Consider the following 10,528-nt stretch of genomic DNA (forward strand, 5'->3'; position numbering starts at 1 on the left):
CTTGAATGGTCCAATATACCTCGGGCTCAGTTTGCCCTTCTTCCTGAACCTCATCACCCATTTCATCGGAGCAATTCTCAAGAATATCTTACCCCCTACCTCTAATTCTAATTCATGACGGCAAACATCCGCGTAACTCTTCTGCCGACTCTGAGCCGATTAAATTCTATCCTTGATCAATCTGATCTTCTTAGAAGCCTATCGTACGAGTTTAGGGCCCAATATCTGTCATTCATCAACCTCATCCCAGTATAGAGGAGACCGACACCTCCAACCATATAATGCCTTGAACGATGCCATCCCAATACTAGCTTGGAAGCTATTGTTATAGGCAAATTCCACTAACAGTAGAAACTTAATCCAACTACCGCCGAAATCTAACACGCATGCCCGTAACATATCCTCCAAGATCTGTATTGTCTTTTCTGAATGTCCATCAGTCTAAGGGTGGAACGTTGTACTGAAAGTAAGCTTCATCCCCAGTGCTTCCTATAAGCTCTTCCAGAATCGAGAAGTGAACCTCAGGTCTCAATTTGAAACAATGGACACCGATACCCCATGCATTTTGACTATCTCTTGCACGTATAAATCTGCTAGCCTACTCAAGGAGTAGCTAACCTTCATAGGTACAAAGTGAGCAGATTTAGTTAACCTGTCCACGATTACCCACATTGCGTTCTGCTCATGAAGTTCTGGTGGTAACCCGGTGACAAAGTCCATGGAGATATGGTCCCATTTCCACTCCAGGATGCTCAATGGCTGCAACGGCCCTATCGGCCTCTGATGTTCAGCCTTTACCTCTTAACATGTCAAACATTGCTCCACAAATCGAGCAATCTCCCTTTTCATGCCACTCCACCGGAAAGATTCGCGCAAATCCCGATACATCTTCATGCTACCTGGATGTACCGTATACCAAGAACGATGCACCTCCTCTAGAATCATCCTCTTTATCCCCTTATCGTTTGGTACACATAGTATGTTTCCAAACCTCAATACACCTCCCTCAAAGATGTTAAAATCTACAGCCAGCCCCTACTGCACCTTCTCTACAACCTCAACTAACTCCTCATCATTAGCCTACGTGGCTTTAATCCTCTCTAATAATGTCAGCTGGATCACCAAGCTAGCAATGAAAGCCTGATGATTATCATCCACCAACTCCACGCCCAGCCCCTCTAGATCTCGTATGATATGATGCTGAACTATCACTGTAGATACTGTGGCATACTCTGACTTATGACTCAACGCATCTGCTACTACGTTAGCTTTCCCTAGATGATAGCTAATGGTGCAATCGTAGTCCTTGATCAGTTCTAGCGACCTCCTCTTGCTTATGTTTAACTTCTTCTGCATGAAAAAGTACTTGAGGCTCTTGTGGTCCATGAAGATCTCACACTATTCACTGTATAAGTAGTGTCTCCAGATCTTTAGCATATACACCATTGCCACTAACTCCAAATCGTGTGTGGGGTAATTCTTCTCGTACTTCTTGAGTTTTCGAGAAGCATAAGCAATTACTTTCCTTTGTTGCATCAGCACACATCCTAAACCCTTTCTGCAATGCATCGCTATAAATCACAAAACCACCATTGCCAGATGGGATGGTTAAAACCGGAGTAGTGACCAGTCCAGTTGGTGTTTCAACTCTTGGAAACTCTACTCGCACTCGTTGGTCCAATCAAATTTCACATCCTTCCTCGTCAACCATATTAGAGGGCCAAACAACATAAAGAATCCCTCCACGAACCGCCGAAAATACCCAGGCAGTCCTAGGAAACTCCAAACATCCTACACGCTCTTCGATTTCACCTAGTCAACCACTTCTTCAATCTTACATGGATCAACTAAGATACCACCACCCGACATGACATGGCCTAGAAATGCGACCAGCTAACCAGAACTCACATTTTTTCAACTTGGCATATAACTTCTTTTCCCGTAGTACCTGAAGCACCAACCTCAGATGGTTTTCGTGCTCTTCCAAACTCTTAGAATGTACCATAATATCGTTGATGAATACCACGATGAACTGATTCAGGTACTCATGGAAAACCCTATTCATTAGGTCCATAAATACTGTCGGAGCATTAGTCAACCCAAAAGGCATAACCAGAAACTCGTAGTGACCATATCTGGTTCGGAAAGCAGTCTTCGCAACATCCTCAATCCTAACTCTCACCTGATGATACCTTGACCGTAGATCGATCTTCGAAAAGACCTACATTCCCTGCAGCATGGTCAAAGAGATCATCTATATGAGGCAACGAGTATTAGTTCTTCACTGTCACCTTGTTGATCTTATAGTAATCAATGCACATTCGCATTGACCCGTCCTTCTTCCTCACAAACAATATTGGAACACTGCAGGGTGAAACACTAGGTCAAATAAACCCCTTATCCAGTAGTTCCTGCAACTGCTCCTTCAACTCTCTAAGTTCAATTGGAGCTATTCTATATAGAGCTTTAGAAATCGGTGCCTTTCTTGGCAGCAATTCAATAGTGAACTCCACCTTACGATCAGGAGGTAAACTGGGTAAGTCTTCTGGGAATACATCTGAAAATTCGTTAACCACTCAGATATCTTAGAGCTTCAGATCATTTCTAGGTGGTTCCTTTATATAAGTTAGGTACCCCTGACATCCATCCAAGAGTAACTTTCTTATCTACATAGCTGACAAAATCTGTGGTGTCGAAAGCACACATAATCCCATAAACTCATATTCCTGCTCCTCGGGAGGTCTGAACACCTCCACTTTTCTATGACAGTCAATCACAGCAAAACTAGAGGATAACCAATCAATCCTTAATAAAACATCAAACACATACATGTTGTATACTACCAAATTCACCAGTAGCGACCTTCCCTGAATTACCACTAGGCAGTTCTCTACCATCTTCCTACAGATCAGCACACTCCCAAATGGTGTAGCCACAGACAATCCCTCATCCATAACTTGGGTTTTAGCCCCACACAGTTTCATAAAATTTGCAGAGTAAGCGAGTACACCCTTGCCTGAGCTTTGTTTCCTCAAGGCACCTGGTTCTGACTCGATGTAAACGTACGAGTCATTTGTGTACGACAGTCTCGAGCTTTGTGGCCTATTTTGCCATAGTTATAACAATTACCCCAAACGGCCGACATTCACCATCATGCCATTTGTAGCACCTGGCACAATGCTCATGAGATTGGTCCCCCTATGGACCCCACAATTTCGTACTCTGACGATTACCTGAACCGTAGTTCCTCTTCTTCCACCACCCCTGACAGGAACCAGTCTATAAACTAGAAGGTACTGCCCTCTTCTTCTAATCCTGTGCCACCTCATCCTCCCAAAGACCCACCTCAACTACGATGACTTTATCCACCAAAATAGAAAACTCTCGAATTTGCAGCATTCCCACCAGCCTATGGATGTCCTTTCTCAGGATCTTCTCGAACCTCCAAACCTTTTGTACTCGTTCGAGATTAGACATGGTGCAAAGCGTGACAGCTCGATGTATCTAGCTACATAACTCTGCACTGTCAGGGTTCCCTGTGTCAGACTTAAGAACTTGTCTGCCTTTGCGTCACAGACGGAAGTCGGGAAGTATCTCTCGAAGAACACCTCCTTAAAACGGCCCCCCACGTCATCCCTGATGAATCAGTTCTCTGCTCTTCAAGTAGACTCACTGCCAACCACCACCTATCAGCTTCTTCTGCCAGCTGAAACGTGGCATAGAGAACTTTCTGCTCGTTGGTGCAATGCAGAACTTTTAGTATCTTTTCTGTCTTTTGCACCCAGTTCTCTGCTACAATCGGGTCAGACCCTCCAGTAAATATCAAAGGATGCATGCGAGTGAACTTCTCAATGGTGTAACCAGCAGCCGTAGGTGGATGCTCCCATCCCCTAACACTTTGCCTGATCTTTTGCACAATATGCCTGGTTAAGCCATAAGGCATGGAAGGTGATCCTTCACTTGTAGTTGCCTCTGAGCTACTATCCCAATTGCTATCCTTGGGCTCCATTCTGAAAATAGTATAGGAATAGATTGACATTCCTATATCATAGCACAGTTAGAACAATCATTCCAGAATAATCATGTTAAACTCTAGACTCTCAGATCTAGGTCTGCCCTACCACAAAAACACGAAACCATCAATGGTTTGTCATGATTTTACGGAAATCATCATTCCAAAAAAAACATAGAACACCGCCAATGAATCCCTGTCCAGCTACAAGACAACCCTCAACCTACTCTACCCATTCCCTACATTCTATACTCTAGTATATGCACAAAATCAAGCCTAATCGAGTCTACAATACCTAACAACCTGGTTAGCTCTGATACCAAGTTGTCAAGCACTGAACCCGAAAATGGGCCCCAGAGTGTGATTTAGTAACCTAACATGTCCTTGTATCATACAGTATTTTATGATACTATATAATATAAGGGTCTGACCCCGTAGGGTTCACGTATACCCTATCCATCATCATATACACAGTATATACGCAATAGAAAACTCAATCTAATATGTATTCATAAAACCATACTAGAGTCTATACAACATCAGGATCTAGTCCCATAATACAAAACATAATCCTCGGGTATCTACATAACGCAAAATGACAACTCGACCATAGTACAGTACTTACAAAAATACTAGATAGCTAACCAACAACCACGCTCCCAAAAAGTTAGGACGCTAGTGTCGGCTACTTGAAGGACTTGAAAAATATTTGTATAGTAGAGGTGGCACACCTCTCAGTAAGGGAGAAACATGTTATATCAGTGTGTGGCACATGAGTGTTATTCCAACAGTAAAGCATAAATATTTCACAATTCCAGTATTTTCACAAAACAGTTCCAGTATACATCTTAAAAAACATCTCGGTCTAGTGTTGTCACACTCTTCGGCCTAAGCCAGTCGCACGACATGGCGCCCTCGGTAACCTGGCATAGCCTAAGCCCCATAGTGTTCAATCGGTGCAAACATGGTGCAAACTCATACCCTTCGGTGACCAATCAAAATCATAGGTGGTATTGCACACCCTCAGCCTCAAACTGGATATCGCCGCCTGCAGTATTATTCCCGCACGCCTCATATCTCAGCCTTCGGTTGTTAACCGGCATGCTTCGATTGTCCTAGGCCTTCAGTTTTATCCCGGCTCGGCATTTTCACGAAACCTAGAACAATTTGCAACTCACGTTCCTATATCTCATTTCAAATACTCACAGCCTATGGTAGTTAACCGACACACTTTTCACAAAACATATCATTCATAGCCTACGATAATTAACTGGCATGCTTTTCAAAGGTACGATCATCTCTATATTATAGTTTATCCAAATACATAGTTTTCCAACAGAGACGGAGATGATACCCAAAACCCCCAATTTTTCCAAAAACTGTAAACCCGAAAATCCCGTAATTTCACCTGATAGATTTTTCCAAATAAGTAACCAAAACATCCATATAATCGTAAGGCATAGTTTTACTGATTCAAATTACATAAATAACTGATATAAACAGAAACCCCTTACCTTTCCTCGAAAACAAAACACTAACTATACGGCTCCTAAACAATGATCTGAGTTCCCAAAACCTAAAAGTCGAAGAACACAACTTCAATATAATCCTACTTACTACAAATCTACCGAACCAAAAAAAAAATCGGACCCTTACCTTGATTTTGGGAGAAAACCCAAAAATCCTCGAACCAAAATTCCAATCCACTATAAATGTAGAGGTTCTCCTCCTAATCCACGTGGTAATGTCGGATCGTTGATTTGAGTAACAGATGACCTGAAACCCTAGAAAGAGAGAGAGTGGTTCGAGTTCTAGAGAGAGAGAGAGAGAGAGAGAGAGAGTTTTGGTTTCTTAGCAATGAAGTAATGAAAAATGATATTTATAGACCCCTTGACATGGTCAGCCTCGTCGACGAGACGACATCCTTGTCAATGAGCATAAGAATGGAGTTCATCGACGATGGAGTGGCCTCATCGATGAGCCTGAGATTTTAGAATTCCCAAAATCTCTCGACATCCTTTCGTTGACGAACCTATGAATTTCATTGCTGAGCTGTCAAAGGGAGTTTGTTTGCAAGAGAAGGAGCCTCGTTGACGAGCCCTGTTGATTTTCCCTTTTAATATTTCCTTCCCTTTTGTTATTTACTTAATTCAAAATTCTCAAGTTGGGTTCTTACACATAAGCAGTTCTGAGAGATTACAATTATACCCATAAAAGAAAATTTTCCCCCAAAACCAAAACACTAACTACCCTATAACCTAAAATACAACTATACATTCATCACTCTGTACTGAATAAAATAAAACTATCATTATCTAAACAGTACTGGTTCCTACTGTATCCCACTAAATAGGTTTGGGTATTATTGTTTGATTTCTTCTTCAAGCTCCCATGAAGCTTCCTCTATGGCATGATTCCTCCACAAGACTTTTACTAACTGAATTTTCTTGCTGCGCAACTTCTGTTCCTTCCTGTCTAGGATCTGTACTGGTGCTTCCTCATATGACAGTGACTCTCTAAGCTCTATCTCTACATAATTGATCACGTGGGATGGGTCTGGGATGTATTTCCTCAACATGGAAACATGAAATACGTCATGAATTATAGATAGAGCTGGTGGTAGAGCTAGTCTGTAGGCAACTGACCCCACTCTCTCAAGTATCTCAAATAGGCCAATGTACCTAGGGCTCAGCTTACCCTTCTTCCCAAATCTCATAACTCCTTTTAGTGGAGCTACCTTCAAAAATACCTAATCTCCCACATCAAACTCTAACTCCCAGCGGCGAGTATCTACATAACTTTTCTGCCAACTTTGAGCTGCACTAATTCTGTCTTTAATAAGCCGGATTTTATCATATGCCTGCTACACCAACTCTGGTCCCAATACTCACCTTTCTCCCACTTTATCCCAGTATAATGGAGAACGACCCTCCTACCATATAAAGCCTTATACGGTTCCATCCCAGTGTTGGCCTAATAGCTGTTATTATATGCAAAACCAGTGGCAGATACTGGGTCCAGCTACCCCCAAAATCCAGCACACAAACTCGTAGCATATCCTCAAGTATCTGAATCGTTCTCTCTGTCTGACCATCAGTCTAAGGATGAAAAGTTGTGCTAAATTCTAACTTTGACCCCATAGCCTCCTGAAAACTCGTCCAAAATCGTGAAGTCAATCGGAGGTCTCGGTCTGAGACTATAGATACTGGCACACCATGTGAGCACAGTATCTCCTGAATGTATAACTCTATCAGTCTGTCCATGGAATAGTTGACTTTGATAGGGATAAAGTGAGCAATCTTTGTCAGTCGATCTACGACCACCCATATAACGTTTTGTCCCTGTCGTGCTGGCGGTAGCCCTGTTACAAAATCCATAGAGACGTGATCCCATTTCCACTCAGGGATGAGAAGTGGCTGCAATTGCCCCATGGGTCTCTAGTGCTCAGCCTTTATTTGCTGGCATGTCAAGCACTGCTTTACGAATTCAATAATCTCCTTCTTCATGCCGCTCCACCAGAAGGATTCCCTTAGATCCCGATATATTTTAATACTACTTGGATGCACGGTGTATAGGGATCTGTAAGCTTCCTCCAAGATAATTCTTCTAATCTGAGCATATGAAGGAATGCATAATCTGGTACAAAATCACAAGGCTCCGTCATCTGATATACTGAACTCTTCCTCCTGCCCATCTTGCACTTTCTCTATCAATTCTGCTAGTTTCTGCTAGTTCTAGATCAGTTCTATAGGCAGCTTTAATCTTTTCTTACAATGTAAGCTATAACACCAAGTTGGTAATGAATTTTTGGTGATCACCCTCTACTATATCTACTCCAAGTCTCTCCAGATCCATCTGGATAGGGTGCTGAATCTCAACTGCTGACACCGTTGTTCCTATTGTTTTCCTACTGATTACGCATTAAAGATGCATAATTAGGCGTTTAAAGTCATGCATTGATGATTATAATTTTAATTAAATGCATAATTAAGTATAATATTTTAACATCGAACTCATTTGATAATCTTGAGATAAATAGCCAATTTTGTTCATAAATTTACGGCCATTCGTGTCTTATTATTGTAGGACAATTTTGGTCATTAAATATGTACGTGGTTCATGAGCATGAAGAGGGTCGTGTACATAAGGTGGAATCCAAATCAATACCATGAGCATCCGAGATTTTCATGGACATTTAAAGGATAGTTTTCGGAAGTCGAGGCCATGAACGCAAAGAGAGGTCATTTTCGACACTACTTTGTAATCTATGATTAACTCTCTCATCCAACCTTTGATTTAGATGATTCAAAATGCTATAAAAATCTAGGAGAACCCTCTACAACTTTCATGTTTTGGTTTTTAAGAAATACTAGTTGCATCAAGGTTGAAATCAGACGTGAAGTTACCATATGCTGTTTTTATGGACTATTTTGACATTACTTTGTAATATGGGCGTAACTTTCTCATCCAAGCTGCGATCGAGATAATTCAAAATATTATGGAAAGCTAAGAAAATTATCTACAATTTTTATGTTTGGATCTTTGAGAGTTACGAGTGGTATGAAGGTCAAAATCGGGCTTGTGCACTGAAGAAAAAGGAAGAATTAAGAAAAGAAAAGAAAATTTAAAAAATAAAAAAATGATTTGACTAGGCCATGTAGCCGGGTCCTCTTGGCATGCTGGTGTGAGGCGTTGGGTGCTGAAAGGTGCTTTTGGAGGGGCATTTTAATAAAAGAAAAGGAGGGCATGAAGGAAAAAAAAGAAAAGAAAAGCTAGGGTATAAGTAAAAAGGGGGTGGCGTGTTGAAGGTGGTTTGGCTGGTTCCTTAGAGTCCTCTGCACCGCAGCAAAAGGGAAAAGACAGCAATAGTTGTTGTGCTAAAGCTCCTCACGGCCATTCCTTTTCTCTCTTCTCCTCTCCTCTCTCTCTCCCTCTCTCATTCTCTCTCTTGTCTTTATTGTTATTTACTTATGTTATGTTAATGTCATTTTAAATTTTTTGTTGAAACTTGATGTATTATTTTAGTTTAATGTCATTTAAAAATACTTTGTTGGAATTTACTTTTTATTAATTTACTTTAATTTCATCTTCATTATCTTGTTGGGTTATATCTATTTTTAATTTTAGTTTATTTGAAGCTCTTAATTATTATTGTGTTTTAGCATGTTGTTTTCCATTTAAGTAGTTAAAATATTGAGTTTATTTTTGTTCAAATTTATTGTTGGGTTGATTTTAATTTCTGTTCGCATTATTGATTGGGTTATTGTCTTCATGTGAGATTGATGTTGGGATATGAGTTTTGTTTAAGTTAATTAGTGTGCGAAGTGTTTAGTTGAGTTAATTTCATTGTTGAGATTAGTACACCTTCACTTAAGGTTAATGTTGGAGTCTAGATTTTTTTAGGTTTAAGATAATTAGTGTGTTTGTTTATTTCATTGTAGTTCTTTACTTTAATGTTACTTTAATGCTTGTTTAAGTTTAGTAATTTTGCTAGAGTTATTTTTATTGAGAGTTTAGCTGTTTTCATTTAAAGTTAGTGTTGAAACTGAATGATTGGTCTGTTATTAGTGTGTTAATTAATGTGTTGAAATTAAATATGTGTTTAAGTTAATTGAGGTTTTTGCTTTGATTTTTTATTTGAATGTTTATTTAGTGAGTTGGCGATTGATTTTGTGTGTGTTAGGTTCATTGTTTAGATTTCTCTTATTTCAATTCTGTCATAAATATTTCAAAACCGCAAATATGGTGGCTGATGCACGAAGCAGGAAAATAGCAGGAGGATTGGTGTCAGCAGTGGAGATTCAACGTCCTATCCAGATGGATTTGGAGAGGTTAGGCGTGGAGCTGATAGAGGGTGATCACCAGGCATTTATTGCCAACCTGGTGTTACAGCCTACATTGCAAGAAAGGATTAAAGCCACCTAGAGAACTGATCCAGAACTAGCAGAGTTGATAAAAAAAGTGCAAGACGGACAGGAAGAAGAGTTCAGTATATCAGAAGACGGAGCCCTACGTTTTCATACCAGATTATGTGTTCCTGTAGATGCCTAAATCAGGAGAATTATCTTGGAGGAGGCACATAGGTCCCTATATACCGTGCATCCAGGTAGTACTAAAATGTGTCAGGATCTACGAGAATCCTTTTGATGGAGTGGCATGAATAAGGAGGTTGCTGAATTCGTAAAGTAGTGTTTGATGTGCCGGAAGGTAAAGGCATAGCACTAAACACCCGCGGGGTAGTTGCAGTCACTCTACATCCCTGAGTGGAAATGGGATCACATCTCTATGGATTTTGTAATAGGGCTACTGCCAACGTAGTAGGGACAAAATGCTATTTGGGTGGTCATAGATCGATTAATAAAGACTGCTCACTTCATCCCCATCAAAGTCAACTATTCTATGGACAGACTGGTAGAGTTATACATTCAAGAGATAGTGCACTTAGATGGTGTGCCAGTATCTATAGTCTCAGATCGAGACCCCCGATTTACTTCACGGTTTTGGAGAAGCTTTCAG

Source organism: Malania oleifera, chromosome 6, assembly GCF_029873635.1.
Source record: "Malania oleifera isolate guangnan ecotype guangnan chromosome 6, ASM2987363v1, whole genome shotgun sequence".
Classification (NCBI taxonomy): Eukaryota; Viridiplantae; Streptophyta; class Magnoliopsida; order Santalales; family Ximeniaceae; genus Malania; species Malania oleifera.